Genomic DNA, 11,610 nt, shown 5'->3' on the forward strand with positions numbered 1-11,610 from the left:
TTCCTGTCGCTAATGCAACAGCTCTCAACCCTGCAAGATATTTGCAACTCCACACACTTGCGCACGTAGCCACCGACCATGAAGCGGTAGATTGCAATCTTCTAATCCCCAATGGAACAACATATCACACAAACTTTCAGTAGCAATAAAACTCCAGATCACAACGAATTGGAGAGTTGGGATTCAATAGTTTTGCATAGCAAACAACTAAGAACTAGGTTTATCTTACATGTGGTCTAAAGCAGCTAGGGGGCGTCCTGGGCACTTATATAGGCGTCCGGGACGACTTCTGGTCGAAAAGATACAAGAATAACCGACCCAGAATAGATCTAGTCGAGACAGACTCGACACAGCTGGTCTGGAGGCCGGTCGGCTGGGCTTGGGACCGGCCTGGCCGGTTCAAACCGGGCCAGGACCGGGTTGCAACCGGGCACTAGAATTGTCGCGCAGTAACGCTCCCAGTTGGCATCAGCGTGGCGCCCGGTTGGCGCCGGGGCGGATCTGGCGGACCGCCCGGTTGGACCGGGCCAGGGACCGGGCGCGCCGGCGTGGCGGCCGGTCTGACCGGGTGCTGGGCCGGCCTGGACTTCGTCTTCTCCTCTCGCGCATGCCTCCCGCTCCTCCCTCGCGCGACCATGAGATATCTTCATGTCCAGCTCCATGTCCAGCTTCACGTCCAGCTGCTTCTCTCCTCCTCGTGTGATGCTTGTCTCCTCTTGATACCTGATTATACATAAGTAACAGGACTTAGGCAGTATAAAGTTCTCATCAATCAAATTGTCGTTTAGAAACAAATTCACATGTTGTTTAAGTAGCTCCGCACGAGCCCTTGTAATTGGTCCAATCCGAACTTCATTGAGCTTTACAGCAGCTTCATATTTATCTTGCAATGACGAAGGTAGTGGTGTAGTAGGGATGTCCTCATCATCTCCCCCCCTTCAAAAGGCGTCGACCTCGACGCTCCAAGGTCTTCTCCGTCATATGGTATCAAATCAGCAACATTGAAAGAATTACTGACACCAACTCATCAAGTGGAAGATCTATCGAGTATGCATTATCGTTGATCTTGGCAAGCACTTTGTAGGGACCAGCACCACGAGGAAGCAACTTGGACTTCCGCAGCTTCAGGAACCTATCCTTGCGAAAATGTACCCAGACCATATCACCAGGCTTGAACAACATCTCCTTGCGCTTCTTGTTCATCCTTGCAGCATTGCTCTTGCCTTTCTTTTCTATCAACTCTTTAGTCTTCACATGGATCTTTCGCACAAAATCTGCCCTCTTGGATGCCTCCATATTAACTCTCTCATGTATGGGCAAAGGCAACAAGTCAAGTGGAGTAATGGATTTGAAACCATACACCACCTCAAAAGGACACAACTCCGTGGTAGAATGTACTGCCCTGTTGTAAGCAAACTCCACATGCGGCAAACACTCTTCCCACTCCTTCAGGTTCTTCATTATCATGGATCTCAACAGTTGTGACAAGGTTCTATTCACCACCTCAGTTTGACCATCAGTTTGGGGATGACAAGTAGTACTGAAATATAACTTTGTCCCCAGCTTTCCCCAAAGTGTCTTCCAGAAGTAGCTCATGAACTTCACATCACGATCAGAAACAATAGTCTTCGGGACTCCATGTAGTCTTACAATCTCCCTGAAAAACAGGTTAGCAATATGCGACGCATCGTCGCTCTTGTGGCAGGCAATAAAGTGTGACATTTTAGAAAATCTGTCCACTACCAGAAATATAGAATCATGGCCTCTCTTAGTACGCGGCAAACCCAACACAAAATCCATACTTATGTCCTCCCATGGTGTAGTAGGTGTCGGTAAAGGAGTATACAAACCGTGAGGCTTCAGCTTGGACTTGGACTTGTTGCAAGTAATACACCTCTTCACATACCTGTCCACATCCCGCCTCATCTTTGGCAAATAAAAGTGATCAGCGAGCATGAGTAACGTATTCTCACACCCAAAGTGACCCATCAACCCTCCAGCATGTGATTCCGGTAACAAGAGCAAAGGCACAGACGATTCTGGAACACATAGTTTGTTAGCTCTAAACAAGAACCCATCATGTATGTGATATTTTTCCCATGCTTTACCAATAACACACAAGCGGTATGGTTCAGGAATATCATGATCAGTGGCATACAAATCACGTAGTACTTCTAATCCAGGAATTTTAACATCAAGATGAGTTAGTAGCATAGTTTTCCTAGATAGAGCATCAGCAACAATATTATCTTTTCCCTTCTTATGCTTAATAATGTATGGAAAAGACTCAATGAACTCAACCCACTTAGCAAGATGCCTATGCAAAGTACATTGGGCTTTCAGATATTTCAAAGCTTCATGATCAGAATGTATGATAAATTCTTTTGGCCACAAATAATGTTGCCAAACCTCAAGAACTCTAATTAAAGCATGCAATTCTTTATCATATATAGGATAGTTCAACTTAGCACCAGAAAGTTTCTTAGAAAAATATGCAATTGGGCGACCCTCTTGCATCAACACACTACCAATTCCAATACCACTAGCATCACATTCAATCTCAAATTGCTTATTGAAATCAGGAAGTGCAAGCAACGGTGCAGAAGTTAACAATCTTTTCAGTTCATCAAAAGCATGATCTTGGGTGACGCCCCACTCAAATACAACACCCTTTTTAGTCAATTCATTTAAAGGTGCAGCAATAGTACTAAAGTTGGGCACAAATCGTCTATAAAACCCAGCTAGACCATGAAAACTTCTTACTTGACTCACATTCATGGGAGTAGACCAATTTTGAATAGCTTCAATTTTAGACACATCTACTTCTACTCCATGCTTAGAGACAACATAACCCAAAAATATGACCTTATCTTTGCAAAATGTGCACTTCTCAAGATTACCATAGAGTTTACTATCACGCAACACTTGCAAAACATGTCGAATATGTATAGTATGATCAAATTCATTGTGGCTGTAGATTAATATGTCATCAAAGTACACAACCAAAAAAATTCCATTAAAATCACGCAAAACATGGTTCATCGGTCTCATGAAAGTGCTAGGTGCATTAGTTAAACCAAAAGGCATTACTAACCACTCATATAAACCAAATTTTGTTTTAAAGGTTGTTTTCCACTCATCCCCTTCTTTCATCCTAATTTGATGACAACCACTACGCAAATCAATTTTAGTGAAAACAACAGCACCACTCAATTCATCTAGCATATCCTCTAAACGTGGAATAGGATGACGACATCGAATAGTAATGTTGTTTATCGCTCTACAACGCACATACGCCATGTACCATCTTTCTTAGGAACAAGAATAACAGGAACAACACAAGGACTAAGGCTTATGCGGATATAACCTTTATCGAGTAGCGCTTGTACTTGCTTCTGTATATCCTTCGTCTCTTCGTGATTCGTTCTATATGGCGCCCTATTGGGCAGCGAGGCGCCGGGGATCAAGTCTATTTGATGCTCAATACCACGCAATGGTGGTAGTCCCGCGGGTACCTCCTCCGGAAACACGTCATGGAATTCCTGCAAAACATTAGAAACACCAAGAGGAAGAGGGGTCATGTCGTTAGAAATCAAAACCGTACCCCTGTACATGAGCACAAGAGGTATGGTTGTAGGATCCTCACTAAATTCTTTCATGTCTTGTTTGGTGGCTAATGAGACTAAGGAATTCACTCTCTCACTTTTCATTATATCACTCACGGCATTACAATTCTCTCGCCTATCTATAGATGCATCCTCTAAGTTACTTCAATTTTCTGACGAGACTCATTGACAAGTTGCTGCGGTGACATAGGCTGTAAGTTAATTTTCTTGCCCTTGAACTCCAAGTGATATGTATTGGCGCGGTCTCTGTGTTGCACAGAACGATCAAAGAGCCATGGCCGGCCCAACAGCAGGTGACATACCGTCATAGGAACCACATCAAAGTCAATGGAATCCTTATACGGTCCAATCTCAAAATCAACACGCACCATATGGCTCACCTTCATCTCACCATTATTTCTCAACCACTGAATATAATATGGATGCGGGTGCGGTAGATACTTCAGTTTCAGCTTGGCACATAACTCTTTGCTTGCGAGATTGCGACAACTCCCGCCATCAATAATGACCTTGCAAGCTTTGTCAGGACCAACTAGTGCCTTTGTCTGGAACAAATTACAGCGCTGTGTAGATGCACTTGACTGCACATTAAGAACACGCTGCGAGACAACAATAGTTTGAGCTTCAGAAGGAAAAGCATCATAACCATCACTGTCATAATCATCCTCATCTGGAGCATTGGGATCAACATCATCTCTAGTTTCATACTCATTGTCCTCATTAATGATCATAAATTTGCGGTTAGGACAATCTCGCTTGAAGTGACCCTTGCCACCACATGTATGACAACAATAGTTTGAGCTTCAGAAGGAAAAGCATCATAACCATCACTGTCATAATCATCCTCATCTGGAGCATTGGGATCAACATCATCTCTAGTTTCATACTCATTGTCCTCATTAATGATCATAAATTTGCGGTTAGGACAATCTCGCTTGAAGTGACCCTTGCCACCACATGTATGACAAGCCATATCGCGGTTGCGCGCTGTCGACATGTTAGAACTAGTTCGACTTGCTGCAGGAACGGGCTTCTTTGTGGTGGACACATTGGAGACCGGCTTGCTAGACGAAGTAGAAACATCCGCAGGGCGCGACGATGGCGCCATTGAGGGCGACGTCCGAGGCGTGTAACGCCCAGCGCCTGTAGCATGACCCTTCATTTGCAGTTCTTCAGCCAACTGTGATTCAGCTTCTCTTGCATGATGTAGTAGCTCATTCATAGTAGCGTAATTGTGATGACGCACAATACCTTTGATGTTAAACCTGAGACCATTCAGAAAGCGCTGTAGTGTCATCTCAAGAGACTCACGGACACGGACACGCTGCATAAGCATCTCCATCTCCATGTAGTAAGCATCAACTGTCATGACACCTTGTTTCAATTGGGTCAACTTGTCAAAGACGGGACGTAAGTAATTGGTAGGCACAAAACGAGCTCTCATTGCCGCCTTCATAACATGCCATGTGATAATAGGCAGCTCACCATCTTCTTCTCGAGCACGAACAAGTCCATCCCACCAACGCAATGCATAGCCATCAAATTCAGAGGAAGCAAGCTTCATCTTCCTATCTTCAGTATAGTCAGGATGTAAATGCCATAATCTCTCAATCTTCAGCTCCCATGTGAGATATTCTTCAACATCAGTACCTCCTTCAAATCTGAGAATTGAGAACTTGGGCTTACCCAAACCATCTTCTTGTTGTTGTGGAATACGTTGGGCTCCGACGGGGACAAAACCACGACCACAGAAATTATCACCAACACCACGACCAATACCACGACCCATACCACGTCCTTGAGCATTAGCAGCGTCCGCATTGTCACCTTGCACACTGCCATCTTCATCAGGTGGTGGTTGTTGTGGTTGTACCATAGTACGTATCTCACCAACGGCGTTTGTCAAAGTCTGTATAGATACTTGAAGAGTCATCATCGATGTTTGAACGGTGTGAACCGTTGTAGTAGCTTCATCGACCTTCAAGTGGACACTCTGAATATCTTTATCCAATGCTTCATTAGCAACACGGATTTCTCTTTGTAGATGATCACGAAGTGCCTCATATTCCAGCCAAGTAACTGTCGCAGCTGGATCCTTTTTCCGCATCACATCAACATCCTCAGAAGACATGATTAGTAGGTTAGTGCACTAAAAAAAATCTTTGGTGGTACTCTCACAACTCACTCAAAACTGATAAGAAAGGTAAATCTTACTACTCCAAAGTGAATTAGTATTGCTTACCAACTTGGATTGACGGACTAGTGCACGGATGTAGCGAAGCGAATATCAAGGGTATAAGAACAAATCACACGACAAAGCAGGATATAAGTGGGGTTGTAGGTGGGCTACCTATTTGCACCAATAATAAGCTCTAGCGCTGACCGTAGACAACCAATGATACACACACAAGGCGACAAATGTGACAATGCAACTATATGTAGAAAAGGTTGCAATGCACTAGAGAGACGCTAGCAAAGCTCAACGAGACAGGCACAAGATTGCTCAACTACGGGTGCAGTAAAGTAAACTTAGGCCTTCACCTGATTCTTCTAGCACTTCACTTTTTTTTTTGTATTTTCTATTTTGTAGAACACGCAGCTATGTAGCTATTTTTGCTTCTTTTCTATTTTCTCTTTTTTTTGACACTACTCCTTGATAACACGGCCAACAGAAATTGCAAAGCACCGATAACCTAACGAGCAGCCTGTCGAGCAGTAAAACTAGTCTCTTCTGGGGAAGTTCCTAGTCACTTATATCAAAAGGTTGTGTCTATGGTTGGGAACACGCACACTGTACGCTATGTGGACTCGGAGTAACAAAAACTGAAACTAGATGATAGTGGAGACTCAAACCCTAACAATACTAGATGGAAGAAAAAGATACGCAAAACAACTACGAAAAGCAACTAAAACTCGAAATTAGTGCAATCTAAGGCTATGGCAAACCCTAACCCTAACTTTTTATGGCTTTTTCTGGATAGGAAAACACGCACAACTCAACTATGGGGTGGATTGTGGATGGCTTACCGAGGGAAAATTGGAGCTCTGATACCAAGATGATAAGGGGTTGCCCGATCTTCTCAGTAAGCGACAGGTGGTGATGAACACACGGTGAAGGCAGCGGATGGAATCGATGATATGAGGTAGATAAATTGTATGACGCCGATGAAGTCTCTCGATTGATTCCTGTCGACAATACAACAGCTCTCAACCCTGCAAGATATTCGCAACTCCACACACTTGCGCATGTAGCCGCCGACCACGAAGTGGTAGATTGCAATCTTCTAATCCCCAATGGAACAACAGATCACACAAACTTTCAGTAGCAATAAAACTCCAGATCGCAACGAATTGGAGAGTTGGGATTCAATAGTTTTGCATAGCAAACAACTAAGAACTAGGGTTTACCTTAAACGTGGTCTAAAGCAGCTAGGGGGCGTCCTGGGCACTTATATAGGCGTCCGGGACGACTTCTGGTCGAAAATATACAAGAATAATCGACCCAGAATAGATCTGGTCGAGACAGACTCGGACACGGCCGGTCTGGAGGCCGGTCGGCCGGGCCAGGGACCGGCCTGACCAGTTCAAACCGGGCCAGGGACCGGGTTGCAACCGGGCAATGGAATTGTCGCGCAGTAACGCTCCTGGTTGGCATCAGCGTGGCGCCCGGTTGGTGCCGGGACCGATCCGGCGGACCGCCCGGTTGGACCGGGCTAGGGACTAGGCGCGCCGGCCGGTCGGACCGGGTGCTGGGCCGGCCTGGATTTCGTCTTCTCCTCTCGTGCATGCCTCCCGCTCCTCCCTCGCGCGACCATGAGATATCTTCATGTACAGCTCCATGTCCAGCTTCACATCCAGCTCCTTCTCTCCTCCTCGTGCGATGCTTGTCTCCTCTTGATACCTGATTATACATAAGTAACAGGACTTAGGCAGTATAAAGTTCTCATCAATCAAAGTATCGTTTAGAAACAAATTCACCTATTGTTTAAGTAGCTTCGCACGAGCCCTTGTAATTGGTCCAATCCGAACTTCATTGAGCTTTACAGCAGCTTCATCTTTATCTTGCAATGACAGAGGTAGTGGTGTAGTAGGGATGTCCTCATCAATAGCAATAGTGTTCGGGAAAGTAGATACGTTTTGGACGTATCAATAAGCACTAGAAGTGGTGCTTCTACTTAGGATCCTTTATATCCTGAGGAACATCCAAAGATAATTGAACAAGATTCTCAACGAGCTAATGATGCTAGGACTAGGTCTAAGAAAAAGAATAAGAAACATAAAACTGTTGTAGAATCCTCTAAACCTGCTAAAGATCCTAATAGTATATCTATTTCTGATGCTGAAACTGAAAGTGGTAATGATAAAAATGATGCTTCCGATAAAGCAGAAATTGAAGAGGGGCCTGAAAAGCATACAAAAAATACAAAGTACACTAAGGAAGATTTCATTGCTAATACACATGGTAGTGAGAGAACCTCGGGTGCAAAAACCAATGCTTTTTCCTGATAAGAAACACAAATCAAAGGAAGAAGAACACTATAACAAGTTCTATGAATGGATGAAACCTTTCTTTTTTACAAATTCCTTTGACTAATGCCATTAAATTGCCTCCTTATTCAAAATATATGAAAGATATTGTCTCTAATAAAAGGAAGATTCCTAATAAGGAAATCTCCACTATGCTCGCTAATTATTCTTTTAATGGCAAGGTTCCAAAGAAGCTTGGAGATCCAGGGGTATACCCACTATTACATGCTCCATCTAAAATAATTATGTTAGAACTGCTTTGTGTGACTTGGGAGCAGGAGTTAGTGTTATGCCTTTTTCTCTCTATAGAAGACTTGACCTAGAAAAATTAATACCAACTGATATATCCTTGCAAATGGATGATAAGCCTACTACTATTCCTGTTGGTATATGTGAGGATGTTCCTATTCAAGTGGCTCATAACTGTATGATATTAACTGACTTTTTGTGTTGGAAATGCTTGAAGATGATAACATGTCTATTATTCTTGGCAGACCTTTTCTTAACACTGCAGGGGTTGTTATTGATTGCAACCAAGGGAAAGTAACTTTTAATGTTAATGATAAGGAGCACACGGTTTATTTTCCCAAGAAGATTGATATGACATATGGTTGAAATTCAATTATTAACATTGAGTCCATCCAGATTGGGAAATTCCATTTGCCTATGACAATGCCAAAGAAAGATAACGATATTGTCATGATTGGGACTATGCCTATCAAGATTGAGGTAACATAATCATTTAGTGAAATGCAAGGTTTTGTTTCATATAAAATTGTTTCGGTAACAAGACTTGATCAACCTTGTTAACAAAGTGATTTTGAATGAATGGAGCTATGTTTTCACCTATGTTCCACTGATTAATTCGATATTAGAGTGTTTTGGAGCTTTTGTAGGTTTGGTTTTGAGTTTGTTTTTCATAATTCCATAATTTTCTTCCTATGTTGGAATCATTATTCAAATTCTGGAAATTTCCCAAAAATAAAGTATCACGAAAAATTCCAAAAAAAACCTTTACAAAAAATTTACGCATAAAAAGGGGCAGAGAGGCACCTAGGGCAACCCGGGGGACCCACCAGGCCACCACACCATGTGTAGGTGCGGGCACACCTAGGCCTCGCCAAGGCCTGGTGTGGCCCCCTGGCCCTCCACTTACTCCTCCACCTGCCATTCTACTCTCTCTCCTGAAGAAACACATCAACATTTCTCAAACTCCTGTTCTTGTCGTTCTTGCTCGCGATTTTCGATCTCCTTGCTCAGCCCATCTTTCCTGCTGAGATTTGGAGCATTTGCTCTCCGGTATGTGACTCCTCCGATTATCCAAGTAGAATTTTGTTTAGTGGAGTATTTTTGAGTATTTTGCTACTGTAGGTGACATGTTAAGTGAGCTTGCATGCTTTTATTATGCTTAGATAAGTTTTCTTGATGCATGTTTAGTACTCTTGCAAGCCTCCATAGTGTTCTCCTTCGTTTTTTTGTCTTAAAATCATTTTTATGAGATTTGCTAAAAAAAATCAGAGAAGAAGGATGGACAATCATACCTATGGAGAAAACTTTGAGAGAGAAGCACCAAGGTCAACAAGGCCTTGAAGATCAACTGCTCAATTTAGGTCATCCTATAATGAAGATCTTCTTGCACCAAGCTAACTTTATGAGATATGCAGGGATCTATGAGGATTTCTTGCTCCTTGTTAGCAGGGTTGGTTTGACTATATACATGAATGATGAGAGTGACCAATATGCTTTGCTCACTAAGACTTTTGTTGAGAGTTTTTCCTTTCATAACTCTGCCTTCAGGCCATATGTTGCATTTAAAATCTATAATAGGCCTATTACTATGCCCTTGTAAATTTTTTATGGTATCATAGGTATTGCTATGTTTGGGATAGAAAAGAAGATCAAAGACCAACCCGCTGATTTGCTGGAGCTCTACCGAGAGGTGACAAATGATGATGACCGCAGAGCCCATCATGGCAAGATAATGAACATTCAACTCTGATACGCGTACAGCACGCGTCCGTTGGGAACCCCAAGAGGAAGGTGTGATGCGTACAGCGGCAAGTTTTCCCTCAGTAAGAAACCAAGGTTTATCGAACCAGTAGGAGCCAAGAAGCACGTTGAAGGTTGATGGCGGCGGAGTGTAGTGCGGCACAACACCAGGGATTCTGGCGCCAACGTGGAACCTGCACAACACAACCAAATTACTTTGCCCCAACGTGACAGTGAGGTTGTCAATCTCACCGGCTTGCTGTAACAAAGGATTAGATGTATAGTGTGGATGGTGATTGTTTGCAGAAAACAGTAGAACAAGTATTGCGGTAGATTGTATTTGATTAAAGAATGGACCGGGGTCCACAGTTCACTAGAGGCGTCTCTCCCATAAGATAAATAGCATGTTGGGTGAACAAATTACAGTTGGGCAATTGACAAATAAAGAGGGCATAACCATGCACATACATGATATGATGAGTAGTGTGAGATTTAATTGGGCATTACGACAAAGTACATAGACCGCTATCCAGCATGCATCTATGCCTTAAAAGTCCACCTTCAGGTTATCATCCGAACCCCTTCCAGTATTAAGTTGCAAACAACAGACAATTGCATTAAGTATGGTGCATAATGTAATCAACAACTACATCCTTAGACATAGCATCGATGTTTTATCCCTAGTGGCAACAGCACATCCACAACCTTAGAACTTTACATCACATCGTCCCAGATTTAATGGAGGCATGAACCCACTATCGAGCATAAATACTCCCTCTTGGAGTTACAAGCAAAAACTTGGCCAGAGCCTCTACTAGTAACGGAGAGCATGCAAGATCATAAACAACACATAGATAATAGATTGATAATCAACATAGCATAGTATTCTATATTCATCGGATCCCAACAAACACAACATATAGCATTACAGATAGATGATCTTGATCATGTTAGGCAGCTCACAAGATCCAACAATTAAGCACAATTATGAGAAGACGACCATCTAGCTACTGCTATGGACCCATAGTCCAGGGGTGGACTACTCACTCATCACTCCGGAGGCGACCATGGTGGTGAAGAGTCCTCCGGGAGATGATTCCCCTCTCCGGCAGGGTGCCGGAGGCGATCTCCTGAATCCCCCGAGATGGGATTGGCGGCGGCGGCGTCTCTGGAAGGTTTTCCGTATCGTGGCTCTCGGTACTGGAGCTATTATCAATGAAGGTTTCTTATAGTCGGAGAGGTAGGTTTAGGGGCGACGCGAGGGGCCCACACACTAGGCCGGCGCGGCCAGGGCCTGGGCCGCGCCGCCCTAGCGTCTGGCCGCCTCGTCGCCCTACTTTGTATCTCCCCCGGTGTTCTGGAAGCTTCGTGGAAAAATAAGATCCTGGGCGTTGATTTCGTCCAATTCCGAGAATATTTCCTTACTAGGATTTCTGAAACCAAAAACAGCAGAAAACAACAACTGGCT

This window comes from Lolium perenne, chromosome 7 (assembly GCF_019359855.2).
Source record: "Lolium perenne isolate Kyuss_39 chromosome 7, Kyuss_2.0, whole genome shotgun sequence".
NCBI classification, from domain to species: domain Eukaryota; kingdom Viridiplantae; phylum Streptophyta; class Magnoliopsida; order Poales; family Poaceae; genus Lolium; species Lolium perenne.